Raw genomic sequence first — 27,141 nt, 5'->3', positions numbered from 1 at the left:
CCTGCGGAGGCCATATCTTCAGGCATAACTAAACTAGTCCCAAGTTGCTGCATCTCACGCCGGCATCCAAATTGGCTCCTGGATGGTTCAGGAACATCAGCGCAAGGAAGGACAATTCATCTTTGTATTTCCCCTCTGGTGTCATTACAGTTTCAGAGAACCACAGAATTCAGTTCTCGGAATGTATTTCTCTCTGTTCAGGCTAAGTTCACACACTTCCTCTTGGAAAACATAGGGATGCAGTATGCACTGGCAGCTCTGAGGGTAAAAGGCTCTGTTAGGATTGCCACCACATCTTCCCGCAGATATCAACCTTTTCTTCAAGCTCTTCTATAGTCTGTAGTTCATCAGTGTAAATTTCTCCGGATGCATCTAACTTTTAAATGAGAATAACTTCATATCTTAAAAGTTGTAGGTTCTTCATTATCAGTTCGGAAAATTTACAGCGAGACAGGTCACATTTTGAATTTCTGAGGCAACATGGACTGAACTTGACTGAGACAGAAAAAGGAAAAAGAAAAATTGAGAGGCGTGTTACCAGGTAGTTCCATATATAGTGGAGTAATAGAACATAAGTCAATTCAATATATTGTCTAGCTGTCTTGCTCAATCCCTCATTTATTTCAATCTTGAATCCCTAAATATCATCTGTCCTGTGGGTGAACTATTGCAGGCACTCGTTTATAGTAATGATATCTGTTTCACAGAGCTATCAAGCCCCCAGCAGCACCAGACATTTTCAGATTTGGAACTGGAGCTTGTGCCATTGCACTTTATCACAGACCACGTGAGATTCTGTGTAATCCATTCTCTTCGGGAGCATCTCTCCAGTATCAGAGCAGGAGCTCACTCTGCTCTTCCTTGCAGTTTAGATGCTAGACACCTCATCTTGCAGAACTCTTCCTCCCACCTTTTCTGGGCTCATACCAGTCTCACAACATCATGAAGAGGAAAGAACGCACTCTGCTTTTTGGAAGAAGCTGCATAAACATATGACAAAACTCCACACTGGGAGCATTATGAAGAAAAAAAAATAAAAAGACATTTAAAAAGAAAAGGCACAGATAGGTTTTGATTTTGATTCTACCTGTTCCTATCAGAACAGTTCTGGACATTGAGAAATGCTGCTGAATATCTGTATGTGACACTTTGAGCACCACTTGCAATATTTTTAGCAGCAAATTGGTCAAAATTTTCCTTCCCAAGTCACTGTGAAGAGACAAAGCAAAGTCAGCTGGGACACCAGTGACATAGGGGGAGGAAACATGATAGAACAAACTTCTCCATTAAAGCAAAGTAGCTGCTGCTTTGATAATATTCTAGTGTGCTGTGCTCTCACGGAGCTGCAAGGGAGCAATGGCTGAAGCCAGTTGCAACAAGACAAGTCCATGTTACACTGACCTCAGAAGTCTACTAAAAAATCTACGCTGCTACCCTCACAGAAGGAAGAGCAGTTCACACTATAACCCTAGGAACCATCTCTATAGACATACATATGGTAGACACAGTTTTGGGAGAGGTGCCCAGGGCTTAACACCAGCTTCAACTCCGATCATATGGTATTATATTTATTATCTCCCATTCAGCTGCTATATTAGTAAACTAAGTTTTTTCCTGTAGCTCATTGCTGCTGGTTTCCTCGGCCCGCCTCTCTACCTTTTCCCTTTCTCTCCCTGCACTTCCCAGGGCATGGATCTGTGGGTCTCTTTGCTCCCTTGTCACAGAGACATCATTCAATATCATTCAAATGTACACTCCTAATTATAACCTTGAATAAAAATCTAAAGTTTGGAGTGCCAGGATTTTCAAGAGTGCAGTGACTGAAATTCCCATTAGCAATTAAGGATTGGTTGGGAAAGGGTTTTGTATTTTAGTTGATGATGATGATACTCACATCTGATACTCACATCTGTGTAAAATCAGAATGGAACCCAAAAAGTCCAGCATTTGGGTCCTATTCTGGAAGAGAAGGTTTTTGTATTGAGAGACAGACAACTGCTGTGCATCTAATTTCCAAACCTTGCCTTCCATGCCTTTGTTCATGACTGTGCTTCATGCACACAGGCAAAAGAAGGAAAAGAACATAACCTGTTTACTGATCAGAGTAGTTCCTTTAGGCTGAATGCAAACATGGCGTATTCTTATGAGATGCTTGTAAAAATTTATTTCCAAATAGCAGCAGCAAGCGGTGGTTTCCAGCACTTCTGAAGCCCTGAGAACCGACCTTTTACTCAACAGTAAGAGCACGAGCCAGCTGGGGTCTGTTGAAATAAACTCTTTCTTCCTTGATGTATTTTAACAACTCCAGTTTTGTTACAAGTGTCTTCAAGATGGCATCTTTCTCCTTTTTGCTGTGGTTGGTTTTTTGGTTTGTTTGTTTTGGTTTGTTTTGCTTTGTTTTCCCCCCAGGACTTCAGTTTTCCGTGCTAGTGGTCCAGAACCTAACAGCGTGCAGAAGATAGGTAGAAGTGCATCATCTCTGTTGAGCATGTACTCCCTTCAGAAGGAAAAAGAGACTCAAAACTTTTGAGTTCCTCCTATTTCTAGTGGAAGGAGGTTTCTCTGGATGTTATCTTTTGTTTGAATACATGAAGGGCTGATGGAATCAATTACATCTAATTCTTCTCTTTTCAGACCTGACATAAGAAAGCACAAAACCTGCAGCAGGTTTTGCCTAGTGTTTTGCACATACATCACTCAATTGAGATTACAATTAGCTCAGCAGTGCAGGAGAGAAGAGAAGGTGAGTTCTGGCTCATCATAAATATGCATGAAGAGTGCCCATATCAATGGGAGTGCAGACAGGGCTAGGCTCTGGGGGTTATATTCTCATATTCTGAATCCAACAGGCCTACCGTCTCTTTAAGTAGTTCTCTGAAATTATCTGACTTACTGGGGGAATGCAATGCCGTTTCCGCAGTGAGGAGCAGCAAGATGAGTATTTCATGATCTCTGCTGCCATCTCTTGTCATTTATTGGTACTAACAATTCTTTTGGGGATTCTCTTATTCCAATAAGGGGTTCTTTAATAACCCCTGTCACTTGTCCTTTAGGTAATCCTTCCATGTTTATGCAGGCTTAGTAGATAGATGAAACAAATGATATGTACCAAAATTGTAACTTTTGTGTTATAGACTATTCCGTTTTGCCAAGAGGCCCTCAGCAAAAGAGCAATTTAAGGGGCCTCTGACAGGAGGTCAAACTGTCCCTCTTTTGGATTAGGAGGAATGCAAGTGGTGCTTCCCTACATTTTTCCTTCCAACTTACCTCTATCCCAGGACAGCAGGTGTCCAGGAATAATGGCCTAGTGCTGAAGGAGCAAATGTGAGAAGTGAATTAGCTATATATGCTTAGCTAACAGCAATTCACCTTTAGCCAGTATCCGTATGTTTAGTTGAATATGGGGAAAATTGTGAACCTGCAGCCAATGGGGAACCAGGGCAGAGTAGTTCCTTTAGGCTGAATGCAAGCATGGCACAAACTTAGGAGATGCTTGTATTTTTTTTCCCCATTTTGCTGTGGTTGGTTTTTTGGATTGTTTGTTTTGTTTTGTTTTGCTTTGTTTTCTTTTCCCCCCAGGACTCTCTCCATCATATGAGCCGCTCTCCATCATATTTGAGAAGTCGTGGCTGTCAGGTGAGGTCCCGGATGACTGGAGGAAGGGTCACATCACTCCCATATACAAGAAGGGGAGCAGGGAGGACCCGGGGAACTACAGGCCGGTGAGTCTCACCTCCGTGCCTGGGAAGATGTTGGAACAGATCCTCCTGGACAACATGCTCGATCACATAAAGAATGAGCATGTGATCCGAGACAGCCAGCACGGCTTCACCAAAGGAAGGTCATGCCTAACTAATCTTGTGGCCTTCTATGATGGAGTGACGGCATTGGTGGACGAAGGGAAGGCGACCGATGTCATTTACCTGGACCTGAGCAAGGCCTTTGACATGGTCCCCCACCACATCCTCATCTCCAAATTGGAGGGAAGTGGATTTGATGGGTGGACGACCCGATGGATAAGCAATTGGTTGAAAGGCCGCAGACAGAGGGTGGTGGTCAATGGCTCTATGTCCAGGTGGAGGCCGGTAACAAGTGGTGTCCCCCAAGGGTCTGTCTTGGGACCGGTGCTCTTTAACATCTTTATTAATGACATCGATGAGGGAATTGAGTGCACCCTCAGCAAGTTTGCTGACGACACCAAGCTGAGTGGTGCGGTTGATACGGTGGAAGGAAGGGATGCCATTCAGAGGGACCTCGACAGGCTGGAGGGCTGGGCTCGGGTGAACCTAATGAGGTTCAACACGGCAAAGTGCAAGGTTTTGCATTTGGGCCAGAAGAACCCCAGGCCCCCGTACAGGCTGGGAGGAGTGGTCCTTGAGAGCAGCTCGGCAGAGAAGGACCTGGGGGTCCTGATGGACGAGAGACTTAACATGAGCCAGCAGTGCGCTCTGGCAGCTCGAAAGGCAAATGGGATCCTGGGCTCCATCAGGAGAGGGGTGGTCAGCAGGGAGAGGGAGGTGATTGTCCCTCTCTACTCGGCTCTTCTGAGGCCCCATCTGGAATACTGTGTCCAGGTGTGGAGCCCTCAGTACAAGAAAGACATAGAGATCTTGGAAAGGGTCCAGAGGAGGGCGACTAAGATGATCAGGGGGCTGGAGCACCTCCCCTATGAGGACAGGCTGAGGGAGTTGGGCTTGTTCAGCCTGGAGAAGAGAAGGCTGCGGGGTGACCTCATTGCAGCCTATCAATACCTGAAGGGAACCTACACCCAGGAGGGGAGTAAACTCTTCAGAAGGGCTGACAACAGCAGGACTAGGGGAAATGGATCCAAGTTGAAGGAGGAAAGATTTAGGTTGGATGTTAGGGGGAAGTTCTTCACAAGGAGAGTAGTTAGGCCCTGGAACGGGCTGCCCAGGGAGGTTGTGGATGCCCCGTCGTTGGACGTGTTCAAGGCCAGGTTGGACGGGGTCCTGGGCAACCTGATCTGAATGTGTATGTTTGGTGGCCCTGCTAGGCAGGGGGGTTGGAACTACATGATCCTTGAGGTCCCTTCCAACCCGGGTGATTCTGTGATTCTGTGATTCTGTGACTTCAGTTTTCCGTGCTAGTGGTCCAGAACCTAACAGCGTGCAGAAGATAGGTGGAAGTGGGTCATCTCTGTTGAGCGTGTACTCCCTTCAGAAGGAAAAAGAGACTCAAATCTTTTGAGTTCCTCCTATTTCTAGTGGAAGGAGGTTTCTCTGGATGTTATCTTTTGTTTGAATACATGAAGGGCTGATGGAATCAATTACATCTTATTCTTCTCTTTTCAGACCAGAAATGAGTAAGCACAAAACCCGGCACGGGCACAACATTCTCACATTTGCTCATTCACCTGCTGTCCTGGGATAGAGGTAAGTTGGAAGGATAATTTCAGAGAACTACTTAAAGAGACAGTAGGCCTGTTGGATTCAGAATATGAGAATATAACCCCCAGAGCCTAGCCCTGTCTGCACTCCCATTGATATGGGCACTCTTCATGCATATTTATGATGAGCCAGAACTCACCTTCTCTTCTCTCCTGCACTGCTGAGCTAATTGTAATCTTAACTGAGTGATGTATGTTGCAAAACACTAGGCAAATGTAACGTACCAAGCACCAGAAGAGAGTTAGACGAGTTTCGTTCCCCTTCAAAACTCCTTTGGCATGAACATAATGTCGTAACATATAACATATGTTATAACATATTTTATGGAATATTGCTTTGGCAAGTTTAATTATGATTACATGCTGCACTGAATCTGTGAGTTCAACTCTGTTATATTGGTATCTCCAGAGCCCTTTTCTTGTGGTGTCTTTATGCTCTAGTGAACTAGTGCATCACCTGGGATCGGCAGCACTAGATATTGAAATTCGTTGTCGAAATTTCCATGCATTGTAACTTCAAATACTCAGGGAATTGTAATGGTATCTTGGTAAGTGTTGGAAATATCCCAATAATTTTCTGGGACGGTAGCTCTGATCAAGCAGATTTTGTTTGCAATTGCAATCGTGGGCCTCCAGCAGGCAGAGGAGTTGCTAAGTTGGGATAAAATGCTAAGAAGATATTATGATTTGCCAAATGAAATCAAATCATTTATGGAATCAAAAAGAAATATTGTTCCTAAAGGCTTACCTAGTTAGCCTCATTACCTTTTTGGCAGTAGGTACATATAAATACTGTTTGCACACTGTTTTGAAATGTAATATTTATGGTAAATGAATTTTCACAGAATTGTTTTCATGGATGAGACTGATCAATTTCCTGAAATTATGAGCCACACTGATATTACTGATAAATACAAACGCGCAAAATATATTATATTGCATAAACACAGTCTTTACATGAAATAAAAAATTAGTCTCACCGTCTAGTTTGTCTGATAAATTTACGAATAATTAAGAAGGACATGGAAGAAGATGAATGGGCGAAACACATCCATCTGTTCCAGTAACAAGTAAAGTTCTGTAAGTTTCCCTTGAATTTGTCGAATAACCTACACAGATCTTCAAAAAACATTGTGAATTCTAACCAAAATGTAGCTGTTACAGAGGGATTAAACCGTTATAAGTATATATAGTATAAAGTACATACAGTACTAAACATTTTGAAAAATGCAATGAAAAATGAAAATTTGTATAGAATTAAAATTGAGATTTTGAAGTAGTGAGTGAATGGTAATCAAAGAAATAAAGTGAAAACTTAGATTTTGTTGAATCCCAGTGAGTATACTCATGCAGGCAGCCCAGTTCCCTAATGTAGCTGTCTTTTCATATGGTCCTAAACTTCTACATTAGATTCCGTTCTTGCTTGCCTGCTTGTAGTCATAAGTCCAGAGAGATTTCCCTTTGGAATGTTAAAAATTGAGTTCTCCTGAATCAGCTTCCACAAAACAAATGTTCCTCACACAAACTTCCTCACACAAGGGTACTTTGTAAGAAGAAAACAGATTAAATACAAGGCCAAATATCTCCTGGCTCACTTAAATACTATCCTTGCCCTGTAAGTTTTAGCAAGTCACTTAAATTAGTGGTTGTAACACAATGAAAAGCACGACAGTGATAGCAGAGTAGCAAGACCCCAGGCTACAGGGAGGGAAAACTTGCTAAACAGAGCAGTCATGGAGACAGAAATAAGGAAAAAAAACCTGCTTATCCTTGGAAGGCCTCAGCTATGCAGGGATCTCCAGATGAGATACCCTCACCTCCACTGCCAACACTTAAATGAGGTCTGGGAAGAGGAAGATCCTGTCAATACCCATACTGGTCATTCATGTGCACTGCATACGCTTGAGCTCCCCTGGCTTGGCCCTGCCTTACTACTAGGTGCTCAATCACTGTTTCAAGCCCTGACTTAGCATTTCCACCACAGTGGTCACGCCTGTTCATGTGGCCAAAATCTCTAGTACACTTGGATCTGAACATTATTTTAAAGGCAGAAAAATTATCCCAGTCTTTTATAACTAAAAACTTCTGCCGAAGCCTTTGTGTGATCTACACTGTATGCCATTGTAGAAGTTAAGTTCGGCAACAAACTGAGAGCAACAGACTAATGTTAATCAAATCCAGACTACATGGTGTCTTTTTTCTGTCTGCCTTCCTTTTCCAAGACTCACAAACTGCATTTCAGGTATTTCTGTCAAGAGCGTCAAAAGTTATGCTTTTAAGAAAAGAGTTATCATCTCATGGGTATTCATTATAAAAAGAAGTTAAAAAAAAAAAAAAAAAAAAAAGGATGTTGCAGATAAGAAGCATTAAGAATGACTTTACAACGTAATTGCAGCTTCTCTAGTCTAACGTTTCTTCAAAAAGGCTGGAGAGATCAATATTTCTCAAAACAAGAGAAATTTCTTTACTCTTTTTTATTACTTTCTCAGAAAACTGTAACATTCTTACTACTATGGTAATATTGCAGGCTATGGGCTTCTACAATCAATAGATGCACAAAGGTTAGGCTTCATAAGAATACCATGATGAAAAGATATATACATTTAAAAATAAAATAAAATAAAATAAAATAAAATAAAATAAAGGAAATGCTAACTGGACTCATAGGCTGACAGTAAACACCCCAGAGAGCAACCTCCAGAAAGAGATCCCTCCTCAGTGGTAGTCAGCCCTTAAATGGGATCTCCACCCTTTCCTGGTAGCACTGGCAAATTGCTTTCACCTGTGCTCCCATGGCTGACTTCTTGCTTGCCTCAGGTGGTCAATAAGAGGTCCAGGCTGTGATCAACAGTTCCCATACAACGATAACATTACTTGAGAGAGAAAACTCTCAGCTTCAAAATACTATTTTTTAACAGTCACCACCACTAGCTATGCATTTTTGATGTGATTTAGCAATTAACATGAGCCTGCATGCTGCATTTGTAAAAATCTGCACCAGCAGGGGTAAACTACTGCTGTTGTCACCACTGCTGAAGTCCAACATCTACCACCTCCCTGAGCTCATGTCCATTGTCTGGACTCCATCCAGCGGCGGTGAATGTTGTTGGGTGCAATATTTTCCATACGGAGGAAGTCAATTCCTCAGCTTTGCGTCATTTGCAATTCTATGTTCAATGCCATTTTGTCAGACGGCTTCTCTCCTGTTATTTGTTGGCTGGCAAATATTATATTTGGACCTTTTTATGTGCTCCCCTCAGTGAAAGGGAAGAGTGCTTTGAGCATTAGCGTTTGAAAAGTGTCTGATTCCTGGGGAGATAAGGAGCCACTTGAGCTTTTGAATACGTACAACTCCTCCCTTAGCATAGATCTTTCATTGTATTAATAAATGAGTAACAGCATTGCCAGTATGAAACGTGAAGATATGTTATTTGACCTTTTAGAAAAACATGGTGCTCGTCCCTCTTTATCAGGAATGGATTGGGCACGACAGAACTGGTATAACTTGCAGAGTGTTTTCCACCTTATTAGTATCCTGCAAAAGAATGCTCGTACTCGAGCTGGAAAAGGGAAGTCCTTTATTTGTGCTGTACTACTATAAAAGCAGCCGTGGATGTCCGAGATGAAAAGCATTCGGCAGAAACCCAAACTATAACAAGCACTGCAGGAATCAATTAAAGTTACACAAGAATTGGTGACAACTCTGCAGAATCAAATAGTGAACCTTGAGGAACAATTAGAAAGTGAGAAATGTAATTCGACTTTGCTGCAAATGGCTTTTAAGGAACTGCTATCGTGTAAGCATGCCAGCCATACCGTCTCCCACAGTTTGCCTCGAGAAAAAACTTTTCCTCAGGTGGAACTACCAGGAATGAAGGAAAGGCTAGATAAATTAGAAACTCCAATAGCCCCATTGCGTCCTGTGTTAAAAAAAGAATACACATTCGGTAACAGTGAGGATCTAGATCCTCTAATGAATGTTAAGGAAATTCCCTTCTCAGCCACTGAACTAGCAAAATTGAAGGAAGATTTTATCCGCTCTCCAAAGGAATCTGAGACAGAATATGTATGGAGGGTGAGTCTCACTGGTGGCAACCAGATTCGGTTAACAGAAAAGGAGGCAGAAGGTTACTGGGGACCAGGAGTATTTTTAACTACTGGCAACAGTCGTGCTCCCTGGTCCTTAACACAAAGGGCTGCCTATTGGGCAGGTAGTCTCAACCCTTTAGAAAGGGGAGACTCCCTTGCCATTGCTGGAACAGATGATCAGCTAGTGGAGAGTGTTCAAAAGGCTGCTTGTCTCCAAATGATGTATGATAGAAAGCTGCAGCCACATCATGAATCACCTATGATGATGCCTGTTGATCCTGAGAGAATGACTGCTTTAATTAGAGGGCTTCCAGAGTCGTTCAACTGCAAGGAAAAATACAGGTAATGCCTCAGGGAGAGAAAGCCCGGCCAGTGTTAGAAGGAACTGTAACCAACCACCTGCAGTCAGGAAACAAAGCATGGACGTGGGGAGAGGTTGCCCCAGAGATAATTAACTATGGAAGGAAATATGGGCCAGTGGTTTCTTCCTCCACTAAATTTGAGCCAAGAGAAGTGAGGCTTGCAGCAGTCAGCCTTGCCCCCAAGCCTCCTCCTAGCTCAAAGCTCAGTGGGACTGGAAGGGTCTCATTGTCAGTAAAAACAGGTAGGCGAAATATTGATCATAAACATAATTGTCTCTGGACATTGGGCTGGCAAAAGGGTGTTCCACGAGATTTGATGAATGGATTACCCACTGACAGGTTAGAGAAATTAGTTAACTGGTGGCCAGAACAAAAGCTCCAGAATCTCGACGAGAGCAAAAACCAGGTCCTATGGTCTCTGCCCTGAACGGCTATCCAAGCCATTACAAAACTGATGTCTTCACCCCTCCCACGTGAGCGGGGTGGGGCGGTGAAGGGTGGATGCATGAGAAAGCTCACAACAAAGGGAAACAAGATCCTCGATTTAACACCTTCTGTCCAAAGGCCCAACCACTCTTGCCAGTTATCCCTGTGAGTCACGATCCAGTGGCTGATCAGCCAGGGAAACCCTCTTACTTCCCTGGACAGACTGTGTCAATTGACTCAGCTAGCCTGAGGCCAGTTTCCCTAACCTTAACGGTATCTCTTAAAAAATATCTTTGGAAGGCTAAAAACACGCCTCTCCCAAAAAAAAAAAAAAAGAATATGAAATCAACACTTGCTGGATTGTTCCCTCATATTTTTTAACTCTATTAACAAAGCCCAAAAAGGGCAAGTTGGTGTCTTCTTTTATTTCACAGAAGATCCCCGTGGGACCTTGACAGAACACAAAAAGGCTAATAGCTGATTTTATCTATTTGTGTTTTGTGACAGAAATACTGAAGACTTGATCATGCTAGAATACTGAATGTACCTCTTGATTACATTTTTTGGTTCCAATAGTGTTATGTTTTGTGTTGTTGTGGGTGTGGGTAGTAATTTATTTTCCCTAAACTAAAAGACAACTTAAGGGGCCTCTGATAGGAAGTCAAACTGTCCCTCTTTTGGATGAGGAGGAATGCAAGTGATGCTCCCGTACATTTTTCCTTCCAACTTCCCTCTATCCCAGGACAGCAGGTGTCCAGGAAGGATGGCCTAGCGCTGAAGGAGCAAATGTGAGAATTAGCAATATACGCTTAGCTAGCAACAGTTCTTCTTTAGCCAGTATCTGTATGTTTAGTGGAATGTCGGGAAAATTGTGAGCCTGCAATACTCAGCCAATGGGGAACCTGGGCAGGGAGAGAGAAGCGTTGGCTGATAGGGAATAAAAGACATGAAGGCTGTTCTGATTGTTCTGATAGCTGTAACACCTTTGCGACAATGTAATCTGCCAGGTAGTGGTGGCTTTTAGATGTAGTAGCTCAGATACGATCAGTAAGGAACTTAATTTTCAGATTGGCAGACTTTTTAGGAGCTCCTATCTCCTTAGTTCACTTGACAACTGGTGTCTTTAAAGAACTGGAAACAGCACTTATGTACTATACTGTTGCAGAGACTTCAGAAGCTAGCTTCCTGTGACAAACCTAACTGCAGCTTTTCCATCTTTGAGTATGTACTGGGGATTATTGCCAAGCCTTGTAGGGGTATGAAAGAACAACAAAGGAATTCCATGAATTGTTATGGGCTGTGAATATATCCAGTTCTGCTTACTAATTAAAAAAATAAAATTAAATTAAAAAAAAAAAAAATGCTTTGTGGAAAGCAGCATCTTCTCTTGAAATCTTATCTGTCTTAGGAAAAAACACCTTTGTTTCTCAGCTTTGGTTCTGTCTTGTTCTTGATATGCTTTGTGAATTAACATGACAATTTTCTAATGACAGCTCTCTCCCACGATCATCCCAGCGAACATCTGCTGCATGCAACACTGGAATCTTCCTGAATTTCATTTCTCTATGTGCAGATTTCCAGAAGAGTGCAATGGAACTAGCAACAGGTTTTGCAAGAATGGGACTTCTTTATTTCTCTGATCCATATTCCAATAATATTATTGTGTAAATAAATATGAAGCTTGAATTTTGCCGAGTTTTGAACTTTGAATGGACTTTGGCCTGCTTAAAGAAAGAATGTTCCTGAGCCTTTTCAGCATCACCAATCATCCGGCTTGCCTGGGTGGCATTAGCTGAAGAGTCATTGTCTTGGGCTGAAGATAACATGTCCTTAGTATACATGAGTAACAAAGCTTCTTTGTAATGTATGACTAAAGCATAAAATGAGAAAGCATAACACTAGTGGGAATTTGGACCTTGCTTTTGTGAAGTGAGTGCATCAGTGTCTGATTCCAGGGAAGCGGTTGCAATTTTGAAGGAGTTCTCCAGGTGTTTGCCAGAGGTTTTTGATGAAATATTGCTCTTTCTGTCTCTGGGGCTATTACCTTGTTTTTCCCTGTTTGTGTTAAAGGCAGATTTACAATTCTCAATCAGTTAATATTGTTTGATCCTTAATTTCAGTTTTGTTAAATTTCTTGCCAGAGTAACCTGGTATGCACAAGAATTTATGTCCTCCTACTTGTTTTCTCAGGCCATATTCAATTAATCCCAAAAAGTAAGCTATTTATTTGTTTGTTTATTGGGGATTAGCTGCTTCTGTTGTTACAAAATCATCTACGGGCAGTAAGATGCACCCGTGGATATCATCCACGAAAGATAAACTTCTTTATCCTGCTCTCCTAGCTGTAATTTAACCAGTGGAACTGCTAGGGTAGACTTCCCAAATTCTCACCCTTCATTTATGCAAGCAGAAATTGTCCCCTCTTTCTCAGTAATTTACACATTACTTTCATTCCAAAGGGGCAGAGCTCTCTCTGGGCTCTTCCAGCCCCCCCACCCCATTTCTCTCTGAGTGGATCCCTGGATCCTATGGCCCTACTCCAGTGCCATGACACTAACAGCTGCTGTTATTCCCAGTTTACCTCCTCCTCTCCAGATGCACCCAGTACCAACACTGGGATTCTCTCTGCAGAGGCTCGTCTCACTTCCAGTGCCCTGCCCTCTCACCTCCCCCTTTGCAAGTAATGCTGTTTGCAGCAGAAGTCTCTGTCTGCAGCTCACTCTCTCACACCAAGTTCTGCTTGCGGGGAAACGCTGTGGGGGGTTGCTCTCACACCAGCACAGATTAACTGACTTTCTCTTTAAGCCTCTTTCCTTTGTCGCACCTCAGTTACCACATACCCTCCATTCTACTTCTGTATACCAGTAACAATTACCTTTCTCATACCACCAAACCACATGTCTCATTCCTTTCAAAGCCCACAAATCAAACCGCACAATTCTTCAACTTCCACAAACACCCATCACTTGGTCTCTCCTGATTAGGGTGCTCAATAAGAAAAAAAGCTGCCGCTTTCAGCCTCCAGCCGCGGTGTCTTGTTAAACCGTACCCGAAAAGTGCGACTGCAGCCAGCGGCTTTTCTCCGATTTGTGGGCTCTTCTCCGCACATCCGAAAGGAGCGGTTTGGACTTCGCCGTGCGTACATATATGCAGAATGAAATGCGCCTGGTTCTGAATGTTGTGCCCGTGCCTTCATTTCGAGCGACAATTCTTTGTGGTGCGGTTCTCTGCGGCTCCCCTTCTGTGTTCTGTGACCGCAGAGGTAGAAGGGAAAAGCCTCTCTTAAAGAGGCAGCTGGAGATTCGAGGGGCAACAGATGCTGTGCTCTCAGGGAGCACATTGGAAGAAGTCGGGAGAGATCCTTTCTGGACTGCGGAGAAAATAAACCCCTCCGCAGGAACGGCAGCAGGCTGAATTCGGACGTTCTCGGCTTCAGAACGGCACAACTTCGCTCTCACGGCTCGGAAGTGGCACTCGAGGTACAGCGCTCCGGAGCGTTTGCCGCTGCTGCCCGGAGAATCGCGCTTCTAGCCGACTGCCGCTTACAGCCTCCAGCCGCGGTGTCTTGTTAAACCGTACCCGAGAAAGTGCGACTGCAGCCGGCGACTTTTCTCCGATTGGCGGGCTCTTCTCCGCACTTCCGAAAGGACGGTTCGGACTTCGCCGTGCGTACATATATGCAGAATGAAATGCGCCTGGTTCTGAATGTTGTGCCCGTGCCTTCATTTCGAGCGACAATTCTTTGTGGTGCGGTTCTCTGCGGCTCCCCTTCTGTGTTCTGTGACCGCAGAGGTAGAAGGGAAAAGCCTCTCTTAAAGAGGCAGCTGGAGATTCGAGGGGCAACAGATGCTGTGCTCTCAGGGAGCACATTGGAAGAAGTCGGGAGAGATCCTTTCTGGACTGCGGAGAAAATAACCCCCTCCGCAGGAAAGGCAGCAGGCTGAATTCGGACGTTCTCGGCTTCAGAACGGCACAACTTCGCTCTCACGGCTCGGAAGTGGCACTCGAGGTAAAGCGCTCCGGAGCGTTTGCCGCTGCTGCCCGGAGAATCGCGCTTCTAGCCGACTGCCGCTTACAGCCTCCAGCCGCGGTGTCTTGTTAAACCGTACCCGAGAAAGTGCGACTGCAGCCGGCGACTTTTCTCCGATTGGCGGGCTCTTCTCCGCACTTCCGAAAGGAGCTGTTCGGACTTCGCCGTGCGTACATATTGCAGAATGAAATGCGCCTGGCTCTGAATGTTGTGCCCGTGCCTTCATTTCGAGCGACAATTCTTTGTGGTGCGGTTCTCTGCGGCTCCCCTTCTGTGTTCTGTGACCGCAGAGGTAGAAGGGAAAAGCCTCTCTTAAAGAGGTAGCTGGAGATTCGAGGAGCAACAGATGCGGAGCTCTCAGGGAGCACATTGGAAGAAGTCGGGAGAGATCCTTTCTGGACTGCCGAGAAAATAACCCCCTCCGCAGGAAAGGCAGCAGGCTGAATTCGGACGTTCTCGGCTTCAGAACGGCACAACTTCGCTCTCACGGCTCGGAAGTGGCACTCGAGGTAAAGCGCTCCGGAGCGTTTGCCGCTGCTGCCCGGAGAATCGCGCTTCTAGCCGACTGCCGCTTACAGCCTCCAGCCGCGGTGTCTTGTTAAACCGTACCCGAGAACGTGCGACTGCAGCCGGCGACTTTTCTCCGATTGGCGGGCTCTTCTCCGCACTTCCGAAAGGAGCTGTTCGGACTTCACCGTGCGTACATATATGCAGAATGAAATGCGCCTGGCTCTGAATGTTGTGCCCGTGCCTTCATTTCGAGCGACAATTCTTTGTGGTGCGGTTCTCTGCGGCTCCCCTTCTGTGTTCTGTGACCGCAGAGGTAGAAGGGAAAAGCCTCTCTTAAAGAGGCAGCTGGAGATTCGAGGGGCAACAGATGCGGAGCTCTCAGGGAGCACATTGGAAGAAGTCGGGAGAGATCCTTTCTGGACTGCCGAGAAAATAACCCCCTCCGCAGGAAAGGCAGCAGGCTGAATTCGGACGTTCTCGGCTTCAGAACGGCACAACTTCGCTCTCACGGCTCGGAAGTGGCACTCGAGGTACAGCGCTCCGGAGCGTTTGCCGCTGCTGCCCGGAGAATCGCGCTTCTAGCCGACTGCCGCTTACAGCCTCCAGCCGCGGTGTCTTGTTAAACCGTACCCGAGAAAGTGCGACTGCAGCCTGCGACTTTTCTCCGATTGGCGGGCTCTTCTCCGCACTTCCGAAAGGAGCTGTTCGGACTTCTCCGTGCGTACATATATGCAGAATGAAATGCGCCTGGCTCTGAATGTTGTGCCCGTGCCTTCATTTCGAGGGACAATTCTTTGTGGTGCGGTTCTCTGCGGCTCCCCTTCTGTGTTCTGTGACCGCAGAGGTAGAAGGGAAAAGCCTCTCTTAAAGAGGTAGCTGGAGATTCGAGGGGCAACAGATGCTGTGCTCTCAGGGAGCACATTGGAAGAAGTCGGGAGAGATCCTTTCTGGACTGCGGAGAAAATAAACCCCTCCGCAGGAACGGCAGCAGGCTGAATTCGGACGTTCTCGGCTTCAGAACGGCACAACTTCGCTCTCACGGCTCGGAAGTGGCACTCGAGGTAAAGCGCTCCGGAGCGTTTGCCGCTGCTGCCCGGAGAATCGCGCTTCTAGCCGACTGCCGCTTACAGCCTCCAGCCGCGGTGTCTTGTTAAACCGTACCCGAAAAGTGCGACTGCAGCCGGCGACTTTTCTCCGATTGGCGGGCTCTTCTCCGCACTTCCGAAAGGAGCTGTTCGGACTTCTCCGTGCGTACATATATGCAGAATGAAATGCGCCTGGCTCTGAATGTTGTGCCCGTGCCTTCATTTCGAGGGACAATTCTTTGTGGTGCGGTTCTCTGCGGCTCCCCTTCTGTGTTCTGTGACCGCAGAGGTAGAAGGGAAAAGCCTCTCTTAAAGAGGTAGCTGGAGATTCGAGGGGCAACAGATGCTGTGCTCTCAGGGAGCACATTGGAAGAAGTCGGGAGAGATCCTTTCTGGACTGCGGAGAAAATAACCCCCTCCGCAGGAAAGGCAGCAGGCTGAATTCGGACGTTCTCGGCTTCAGAACGGCACAACTTCGCTCTCACCGCTCGGAAGTGGCACTCGAGGTAAAGCGCTCCGGAGCGTTTGCCGCTGCTGCCCGGAGAATCGCGCTTCTAGCCGACTGCCGCTTACAGCCTCCAGCCGCGGTGTCTTGTTAAACCGTACCCGAGAAAGTGCGACTGCAGCCGGCGACTTTTCTCCGATTGGCGGGCTCTTCTCCGCACTTCCGAAAGGAGCTGTTCGGACTTCGCCGTGCGTACATATATGCAGAATGAAATGCGCCTGGCTCTGAATGTTGTGCCCGTGCCTTCATTTCGAGCGACAATTCTTTGTGGTGCGGTTCTCTGCGGCTCCCCTTCTGTGTTCTGTGACCGCAGAGGTAGAAGGGAAAAGCCTCTCTTAAAGAGGTAGCTGGAGATTCGAGGGGCAACAGATGCTGTGCTCTCAGGGAGCACATTGGAAGAAGTCGGGAGAGATCCTTTCTGGACTGCCGAGAAAATAACCCCCTCCGCAGGAAAGGCAGCAGGCTGAATTCGGTCGTTCTCGGCTTCAGAACGGCACAACTTCGCTCTCACGGCTCGGAAGTGGCACTCGAGGTAAAGCGCTCCGGAGCGTTTGCCGCTGCTGCCCGGAGAATCGCGCTTCTAGCCGACTGCCGCTTACAGCCTCCAGCCGCGGTGTCTTGTTAAACCGTACCCGAGAACGTGCGACTGCAGCCTGCGACTGTTCTCCGATTGGCGGGCTCTTCTCCGCACTTCCGAAAGGAGCTGTTCGGACTTCGCCGTGCGTACATATATGCAGAATGAAATGCGCCTGGCTCTGAATGTTGTGCCCGTGCCTTCATTTCGAGCGACAATTCTTTGTGGTGCGGTTCTCTGCGGCTCCCCTTCTGTGTTCTGTGACCGCAGAGGTAGAATGGAAAAGCCTCTCTTAAAGAGGTAGCTGGAGATTCGAGGGGCAACAGATGCGGAGCTCTCAGGGAGCACATTGGAAGAAGTCGGGAGAGATCCTTTCTGGACTGCCGAGAAAATAACCCCCTCCGCAGGAAAGGCAGCAGGCTGAATTCGAACGTTCTCGGCTTCAGAACGGCACAACTTCGCTCTCACGGCTCGGAAGTGGCACTCGAGGTAAAGCGCTCCGGAGCGTTTGCCGCTGCTGCCCGGAGAATCGCGCTTCTAGCCGACTGCCGCTTACAGCCTCCAGCCGCGGTGTCTTGTTAAACCGTACCCGAGAAAGTGCGACTGCAACCGGCGACTTTTCTCCGATTGGCGGGCTCTTCTCCGCACTTCCGAAAGGAGCTGTTCGGACTTCTCCGTGCGTACATATATGCAGAATGAAATACGCCTGGCTCTGAATGTTGTGCCCGTGCCTTCATTTCGAGCGACAATTCTTTGTGGTGCGGTTCTCTGCGGCTCCCCTTCTGTGTTCTGTGACCGCAGAGGTAGAAAGGAAAAGCCTCTCTTAAAGAGGTAGCTGGAGATTCGAGGGGCAACAGATGCGGAGCTCTCAGGGAGCACATTGGAAGAAGTCGGGAGAGATCCTTTCTGGACTGCCGAGAAAATAACCCCCTCCGCAGGAAAGGCAGCAGGCTGAATTCGGACGTTCTCGGTTTCAGAACGGCACAACTTCGCTCTCACGGCTCGGAAGTGGCACTCGAGGTAAAGCGCTCCGGAGCGTTTGCCGCTGCTGCCCGGAGAATCGCGCTTCTAGCCGACTGCCGCTTACAGCCTCCAGCCGCGGTGTCTTGTTAAACCGTACCCGAGAAAGTGAGACTGCAAACGGCTACTTTTCTCCGATTTGCGGGCTCTTCTCCGCACTTCCGAAAGGACGGTTCGGACTTCGCCGTGCGTACATATATGCAGAATGAAATGCGCCTGGCTCTGAATGTTGTGCCCGTGCCTTCATTTCGAGCGACAATTCTTTGTGGTGCGGTTCTCTGCGGCTCCCCTTCTGTGTTCTGTGACCACAGAAGTAGAAGGGAAAAGCCTCTCTTAAAGAGGTAGCTGGAGATTCGAGGGGCAACAGATGCGGAGCTCTCAGGGAGCACATTGGAAGAAGTCGGGAGAGATCCTTCTGGACTGCGGAGAAAATAACCCCCTCTGCAGGAACGGCAGCAGGCTGAAATCGGACGTTGTCGGCTTCAGAACAGCACAATTTCGCTCTCACGGCTCGGATGTGGCACTCGAGGTAAAGCGCTCCGGAGCATTTGATGCTGCTGCCCGGAGAATCGCGCTTCTAGCTGACTGCAGCTTACAAGCCGCGGTGTCTTGTTAAACCGTACCCAGCTATAGTGTTTACGGGCCTTGTAGTGATAACCATAGGGTTTACCTGTAACAAATGCCTCCAAGGTGCAAGTAGATTATTAAGAGAAAGGAAAATTGGCTGTGACAAAACAAAAAGTATTGTTGGAATATGGATCAAAGAAATCAATAAATCCCATTCTTGCAAAACCTGTTGCTGGTTCCATTGCACTCTTCTGGAAATCTGCGCATAGAGCAGAAACATGAAAATTTGTATAGAATTAAAATGGAGATTTTTGAAGTAGTGAGTGAATGGTAATCAAAGAAATAAAGTGAAAACTTAGATTTTGTTGAATCCCAGTGAGTATACTCATGCAGGCAGCCCAGTTCCCTAATGTAGCTGTCTTTTCATATGGTCCTAAACTTCTACATTAGATTCCGTTCTTGCTTGCCTGCTTGTAGTCTTAAGTCCAGAGAGATTTCCCTTTGGAATGTTAAAAATTGAGTTCTCCTGAATCAGCTTCCACAAAACAAATGTTCCTCACACAAACTTCCTCACACAAGGGTACTTTGTAAGAAGAAAACAGATTAAATACAAGGCCAAATATCTCCTGGCTCACTTATAAATACTGTCCTTGCCCTGTACGTTTTAGCAAGTCACTTAAATTAGTGGTTGTAACACAATGAAAAGCACGACAGTGATAGCAGAGTAGCAAGACCCCAGGCTGCAGGGAGGGAAAACTTGCTAAACAGAGCAGTCATGGAGACAGAAATAAGGAAAAAAAAAACCTGCTTATCCTTGGAAGGCCTCAGCTATGCAGGGATCTCCAGATGAGATGCCCTCACCCCCACTGCCAACACTTAAATGAGGTCTGGGAAGAGGAAGATCCTGTCAATACCCATACTGGTCATTCATGTGCACTGCATACGCTTGAGCTCCCCTGGCTTGGCCCTGCCTTACTACTAGGTGCTCAATCACGGTTTCAAGCCCTGACTTAGCAAGCAAAATAAACAAAACTGAAGAAAACCTATGCATTTAAAATGGTTAGGATTTGACAAAGGAAAAATAGAAAACGTTCAAAAGTTGCAAATCCAATTTTTGTTTCTTCAGAAACAAGCTCATTTCAGGTCAAAGCTATTAGCTACTGCTATGTAAAGAAAATACAATGTATAATGTTCAGTGTTACAAAAAAGAACTAATTTTGAAAAGATAACTAGTGGATTTCATGATGGCATAACTACATGAGCGGATGAGGAAAATGCTTGATGCCATCTATCTTAATGTCAGTAGAGACTTGGACATAGTCCCCATCGTATCCTTCTTTTCAAATTCAAAATGTGTGGACTTGAAAGGTGGACTGATGAACAAAGTTTAGTCTAGTCATACCTTGAGAGTGGTGGTCACTGGCTCCATGTCTGGCTAGAGAAAGTAACAAGTGCTGCTCCTCAGGGGTCAGTAGTGGGACCAATGCTCTTTAATATCTTCAGCAGTGACACTGACAGTGGGATCAAGTACATTCTCATCAAGTTTGTGGATGACAACAAGCTGTGTGATAAGGTCAAGATGACTGAGGGATGGGATGCCACTCAGAGAGACTTAGCCTTTGTCAGTGGGACAAGGAGAAGCTCATGAGGTTCAAAAAATCCAAGTGCAAGGTACTGCACATGGGTAATGGCAAGCAACCCCTTGTGTCAGTACAAGTTGAAGGATGTAAGGACAGAGAACAGCCCTGCCACAATGGGCATAGGGATACTAGTAAATAGCAAGTGGACATGAACTAGCAGTGCCTCCCCTCACAGCCCAGAAAGCCACTCCTGTCCTGGACTGCACCAAAAGAATCGTGGTCAGCAGGTCAAGGTAGATGATCCTGCCCCTCTGCTCTGCATTGGTGAGACCACATCTGGAGTACTGCATCCTGAATGCAACCCCAGCATACTGCTGACTGTCCCTGTTTTGTACGATCAGAAAAGTGTTACTATTGCCATGAAGTGACATATTACCTGTCATTAACCCTTACATTTCCTAGATGATTGTGTTTTTTCTCCTTTTGTGACATCCATTCGTCACACTCTCAGTTGGAGGACTGATAGGATTGAGATCTTACTTCTTCAGAAGTGATCTTACTTCTTTAGAAGTTTAAAGCAACTATTTCTTCTTCCTGGTGATTATAGTGATAGTGAATTTTTCAACTGAAATGTAAAACTCGGGGGTGTTATAGAATAAATAGAGTAGATATGCTAAGCCAGTTTAAGTGGCAACACTTTTCGGGAAGAGAGGATAAAGGTAAGGAATGAAGCAAGTCATTAATCTGAGCAAAAGCGGGGAAAAAAAAAAAAAAAAATCAGGGGAGCAGAAAAATGAATAGATAGGGCACGCACAAATCAATAGCAGGACTGTCATTAAACTCAAAAGGAGGCAAGTTTTGTTCCCTAAAGAAGGACAATTTTTGCAATGACCCTCATTGTCCACTTTGCATCATATCTCTTTGAAATTCTAGGCCCCTCTCTTCCATCTTGAATGCAGGATTGCATACATGCAATACTGTGAAACAAGAACATTCTGCCTCTAAAACAATTTTGCTCACACTTCCACCTGCTCACCCTGCCACATCATCTGCCTCCTGGAGCAGCCCAGCCTGGACAAGGGGTGGATGGGGCCAGGCTGAATGAATGCATGAATGAATGAATGAATGAATGGGGCCTTATAACTATTTCTATAATTAGTCAAAGCACAGTAATTTTTTTTCCCTACAGGTTAAATACTGCTGATTAGCTGCTTACTTTTTAGAAAGTTCTCTCTCCTTAGTATTTACACGAGTCTTTTTCTGACCTGCTGTAAGCCCGTTAGTCCAAACCAGCTTTTTTCTTTTTTTCTTTTTTCCCCAAGACTATTTTTATGATTTTCAAGGATCAAATAACATCTATAACAATTAGTTTTCCATAGATCGTTTCTTCTTTTTTTCATAATTTTGCCTTCCCTTACTTTCTGGCTCTGAACTTTGCTTCTACAATGCAAAGGGATTCCAGCCACCACACGCATACAGGCAAGACGTTTTAGTGTGAGTTAGATACTCAGGCATACACAACCTGTAACCCACCTGCTACGTGTATCCCAACTCAACTTGCACCCCCCACAGCTGTATCTATCATGGCAGCAGCTCTACCCTGATGAGTGGCCAGGCCTAGCCCGGAGTCACAGCAAGGTTTGCAGAGCAGCATGGAAAAATAAAGCAACAGAACTGAGAAAAGGCTGTCACCTATTTTAAACTAAGTCACATGGCAAAAGAATGTCACGACAGTGCTTTCTAATGGGATATAAGCGCCATAGCAGGTAACCATACGAGACCGTATGACCATACCTAACAGGTAACCATACATAACCTACAAGAACCATAGCAGCAGGTAATGAAGAAAAATTAGCTCACCCCTTCCAGAAACTAGTAACAACTCAAACGAAGAGCAAACTCAGAGAGATACTGCTCCCTCTGCTGCTAACACTGAAATAAAAGCACCTTTTCCAATCACTGCTTGCACCTCAGCTCCCTGGGATAGCCTTGACCTCTCAACTAATGTTCAGTCATTGGTTCAGGCTGTGAAGGGATGGAGTGCAGCAGAGTTGCTAGGTCACAGCCTGAACCAAAGATTGAGTAGGTCAGGGGTAAACTCCTGCTGTTTTGGAAACATGAAGTACAAGGTGTATCGTGATGCAGGTACAGTACCTATCAATGATGTGATTGACAGGTGATTGTTGCAAGGTGATTGTTGACAGTCTTCTTATGGTTCTGTTGGAACAGTACTTGATGTTGCTTCTGGAGGCTTATCTTCTTCAGTTCAGGTTTGGGTTCACTGGTTCCCAGAACTTCAGCACTCCACCACCTGGTGTCATGACATACCCTCGTAGACACTGAAGCACGCTGAAGTGTTGATGCTCCTACCAGTGGTCCTGTGGACTTCACAGCCTCAAGGGGAGTGGTACAGATGTTTAAAAGGTATGAGGAGTGGTGGGTCTGCCTTCAGTGGTAGGATACAGGCTGTGTTTTTGTCTTGAGTCAAACACCTCCACTTGTGCTGGGGCATGTCCTGGCCTTTGGTACAACATCCTTTGTCCTGATATCTGGGGCAGGATCACTATATCAGGTACTACAGCGGGGTGGGGGTTCTCATTTGCCGCGTGGACATGTTTAATGTTCTCTTTGTGATGAAAATTGGAGTGCCAGCTACTATGTTTACTGGCTGTGTAGTGATAACCATAGGGTTTACCTCTAACAAATGCCTCCAAGGTGCAAGTAGATTATTAAGAGAAAGGAAAATTGGCTGTGACAAAACAAAAATTATTGTTGGAATATGGATCAAAGAAATCAATAAATCCCATTCTTGCAAAACCTGTTGCTGGTTCCATTGCACTCTTCTGGAAATCTGCGCATAGAGCAGAAACATGAAAATTTGTATAGAATTAAAATGGAGATTTTTGAAGTAGTGAGTGAATGGTAATCAAAGAAATAAAGTGAAAACTTAGATTTTGTTGAATCCCAGTGAGTATACTCATGCAGGCAGCCCAGTTCCCTAATGTAGCTGTCTTTTCATATGGTCCTAAACTTCTACATTAGATTCCGTTCTTGCTTGCCTGCTTGTAGTCTTAAGTCCAGAGAGATTTCCCTTTGGAATGTTAAAAATTGAGTTCTCCTGAATCAGCTTCCACAAAACAAATGTTCCTCACACAAACTTCCTCACACAAGGGTACTTTGTAAGAAGAAAACAGATTAAATACAAGGCCAAATATCTCCTGGCTCACTTATAAATACTGTCCTTGCCCTGTAAGTTTTAGCAAGTCACTTAAATTAGTGGTTGTAACACAATGAAAAGCACGACAGTGATAGCAGAGTAGCAAGACCCCAGGCTGCAGGGAGGGAAAACTTGCTAAACAGAGCAGTCATGGAGACAGAAATAAGGAAAAAAAACCTGCTTATCCTTGGAAGGCCTCAGCTATGCAGGGATCTCCAGATGAGATACCCTCACCCCCACTGCCAACACTTAAATGAGGTCTGGGAAGAGGAAGATCCTGTCAATACCCATACTGGTCATTCATGTGCACTGCATACGCTTGAGCTCCCCTGGCTTGGCCCTGCCTTACTACTAGGTGCTCAATCACGGTTTCAAGCCCTGACTTAGCAAGCAAAATAAACAAAACTGAAGAAAACCTATGCATTTAAAATGGTTAGGATTTGACAAAGGAAAAATAGAAAACGTTCAAAAGTAGCAAATCCGATTTTTGTTTCTTCAGAAACAAGCTCATTTCAGGTCAAAGCTATTAGCTACTGCTATGTAAAGAAAAGACAATGTATAATGTTCAGTGTTACAAAAAAGAACTAATTTTGAAAAGATAACTAGTGGATTTCATGATGGCATAACTACATGAGCGGATGAGGAAAATGCTTGATGCCATCTATCTTAATGTCAGTAGAGACTTGGACATAGTCCCCATCGTATCCTTCTTTTCAAATTCAAAATGTGTGGACTTGAAAGGTGGACTGATGAACAAAGTTTAGTCTAGTCATACCTTGAGAGTGGTGGTCACTGGCTCCATGTCTGGCTAGAGAAAGTAACAAGTGCTGCTCCTCAGGGGTCAGTAGTGGGACCAATGCTCTTTAATATCTTCAGCAGTGACACTGACAGTGGGATCAAGTACATTCTCATCAAGTTTGTGGATGACAACAAGCTGTGTGATAAGGTCAAGATGACTGAGGGATGGGATGCCACTCAGAGAGACTTAGCCTTTGTCAGTGGGACAAGGAGAAGCTCATGAGGTTCAAAAAATCCAAGTGCAAGGTACTGCACATGGGTAATGGCAAGCAACCCCTTGTGTCAGTACAAGTTGAAGGATGTAAGGACAGAGAACAGCCCTGCCACAATGGGCATAGGGATACTAGTAAATAGCAAGTGGACATGAACTAGCAGTGCGTCCCCTCACAGCCCAGAAAGCCACTCCTGTCCTGGACTGCACCAAAAGAATCGTGGTCAGCAGGTCAAGGTAGATGATCCTGCCCCTCTGCTCTGCATTGGTGAGACCACATCTGGAGTACTGCATCCTGAATGCAACCCCAGCATACTGCTGACTGTCCCTGTTTTGTACGATCAGAAAAGTGTTACTATTGCCATGAAGTGACATATTACCTGTCATTAACCCTTACATTTCCTAGATGATTGTGTTTTTTCTCCTTTTGTGACATCCATTCGTCACACTCTCAGTTGGAGGACTGATAGGATTGAGATCTTACTTCTTCAGAAGTGATCTTACTTCTTTAGAAGTTTAAAGCAACTATTTCTTCTTCCTGGTGATTATAGTGATAGTGAATTTTTCAACTGAAATGTAAAACTCGGGGGTGTTATAGAATAAATAGAGTAGATACGCTAAGCCAGTTTAAGTGGCAACACTTTTCGGGAAGAGAGGATAAAGGTAAGGAATGAAGCAAGTCATTGATCTGAGCAAAAGTGGGGAAAAAAAAAAAAAAAAATCAGGGGAGCAGAAAAATGAATAGATAGGGCACGCACAAATCAATAGCAGGACTGTCATTAAACTCAAAAGGAGGCAAGTTTTGTTCCCTAAAGAAGGACAATTTTTGCAATGACCCTCATTGTCCACTTTGCATCATATCTCTTTGAAATTCTAGGCCCCTCTCTTCCATCTTGAATGCAGGATTGCATACATGCAATACTGTGAAACAAGAACATTCTGCCTGTAAAACAATTTTGCTCACACTTCCACCTGCTCACCCTGCCACATCATCTGCCTCCTGGAGCAGCCCAGCCTGGCCAAGGGGTGGATGGGGCCAGGCTGAATGAATGCATGAATGCATGAATGAATGAATGGGGCCTTATAACTATTTCTATAATTAGTCAAAGCACAGTAATTGTTTTTCCCTACAGGTTAAATACTGCTGATTAGCTGCTTACTTTTTAGAAAGTTCTCTCTCCTTAGTATTTACACGAGTCTTTTTCTGACCTGCTGTAAGCCCGTTAGTCCAAACCAGCTTTTTTCTTTTTTTCTTTTTTCCCCAAGACTATTTTTATGATTTTCAAGGATCAAATAACATCTATAACAATTAGTTTTCCATAGATCGTTTCTTCTTTTTTTCATAATTTTGCCTTCCCTTACTTTCTGGCTCTGAACTTTGCTTCTACAATGCAAAGGGATTCCAGCCACCACACGCATACAGGCAAGACGTTTTAGTGTGAGTTAGATACTCAGGCATACACAACCTGTAACCCACATGCTACGTGTATCCCAACTCAACTTGCACCCCCTACAGCTGTATCTATCATGGCAGCAGCTCTACCCTGATGAGTGGCCAGGCCTAGCCCGGAGTCACAGCAAGGTTTGCAGAGCAGCATGGAAAAATAAAGCAACAGAACTGAGAAAAGGCTGTCACCTATTTTAAACTAAGTCACATGGCAAAAGAATGTCATGACAGTGCTTTCTAATGGGATATAAGCGCCATAGCAGGTAACCATACGAGACCGTATGACCATACCTAACAGGTAACCATACATAACCTACAAGAACCATAGCAGCAGGTAATGAAGAAAAATTAGCTCACCCCTTCCAGAAACTAGTAACAACTCAAACGAAGAGCAAACTCAGAGAGATACTGCTCCCTCTGCTGCTAACACTGAAATAAAAGCACCTTTTCCAATCATTGCTTGCACCTCAGCTCCCTGGGATAGCCTTGACCTCTCAACTAATGTTCAGTCATTGGTTCAGGCTGTGAAGGGATGGAGTGCAGCAGAGTTGCTAGGTCACAGCCTGAACCAAAGATTGAGTAGGTCAGGGGTAAACTCCTGCTGTTTTGGAAACATGAAGTACAACGTGTATCGTGATGCAGGTACAGTACCTATCAATGATGTGATTGACAGGTGATTGTTGCAAGGGGATTGTTGACAGTCTTCTTATGGTTCTGTTGGAACAGTACTTGATGTTGCTTCTGGAGGCTTATCTTCTTCAGTTCACTGGTTCCCAGAACTTCAGCACTCTACCACCTGGTGTCATGACATACCCTCGTAGACACTGAAGCACGCTGAAGTGTTGATGCTCCTACCAGTGGTCCTGTGGACTTCACAGCCTCAAGGGGAGTGGTACAGATGTTTAAAAGGTATGAGGAGTGGTGGGTCTGCCTTCAGTGGTAGGATACAGGCTGTGTTTTTGTCTTGAGTCAAACACCTCCACTTGTGCTGGGGCATGTCCTGGCCTTTGGTACAACATCCTTTGTCCTGATATCTGGGGCAGGATCACTATATCAGGTACTACAGCGGGGTGGGGGTTCTCATTTGCCGCGTGGACATGTTTAATGTTCTCTTTGTGATGAAAATTGGAGTGCCAGCTACTATGTTTACTGGCTGTGTAGTGATAACCATAGGGTTTACCTCTAACAAATGCCTCCAAGGTGCAAGTAGATTATTAAGAGAAAGGAAAATTGGCTGTGACAAAACAAAAATTATTGTTGGAATATGGATCAAAGAAATCAATAAATCCCATTCTTGCAAAACCTGTTGCTGG

The 27,141-nt window shown here is 45.2% G+C and overlaps 1 protein-coding gene, 1 long non-coding RNA gene and 1 pseudogene across 4 annotated transcripts in view; 2 read left to right on the top strand and 1 right to left on the bottom strand.

Annotated features, from left to right (window-relative positions):
* The window catches only part of LOC128086872 (regulator of microtubule dynamics protein 3-like), a 77,227-nt gene that overhangs the window by 8,524 nt on the left and 41,562 nt on the right, over positions 1 to 27,141 (bottom strand). The gene's annotated exons all lie outside the window — the stretch shown is intronic.
* LOC128086875 (palmitoyltransferase ZDHHC13-like) overlaps positions 1 to 27,141 on the top strand; it is a 76,101-nt pseudogene that overhangs the window by 18,468 nt on the left and 30,492 nt on the right.
* Positions 1,283 to 11,540, top strand: LOC128086876 (uncharacterized). The gene is made up of 2 exons (XR_008209563.1): positions 1,283 to 3,286; positions 11,035 to 11,540. It is a non-coding gene; the product is annotated as an uncharacterized LOC128086876 (long non-coding RNA).

Source organism: Tympanuchus pallidicinctus, unplaced genomic scaffold, assembly GCF_026119805.1.
Source record: "Tympanuchus pallidicinctus isolate F22 unplaced genomic scaffold, pur_lepc_1.0 scaffold3, whole genome shotgun sequence".
Classification (NCBI taxonomy): Eukaryota; Metazoa; Chordata; class Aves; order Galliformes; family Phasianidae; genus Tympanuchus; species Tympanuchus pallidicinctus.
The sequence above is the reverse complement of the archived record's forward strand: the minus strand, read 5'-3'. Positions and strand labels throughout refer to the sequence as shown.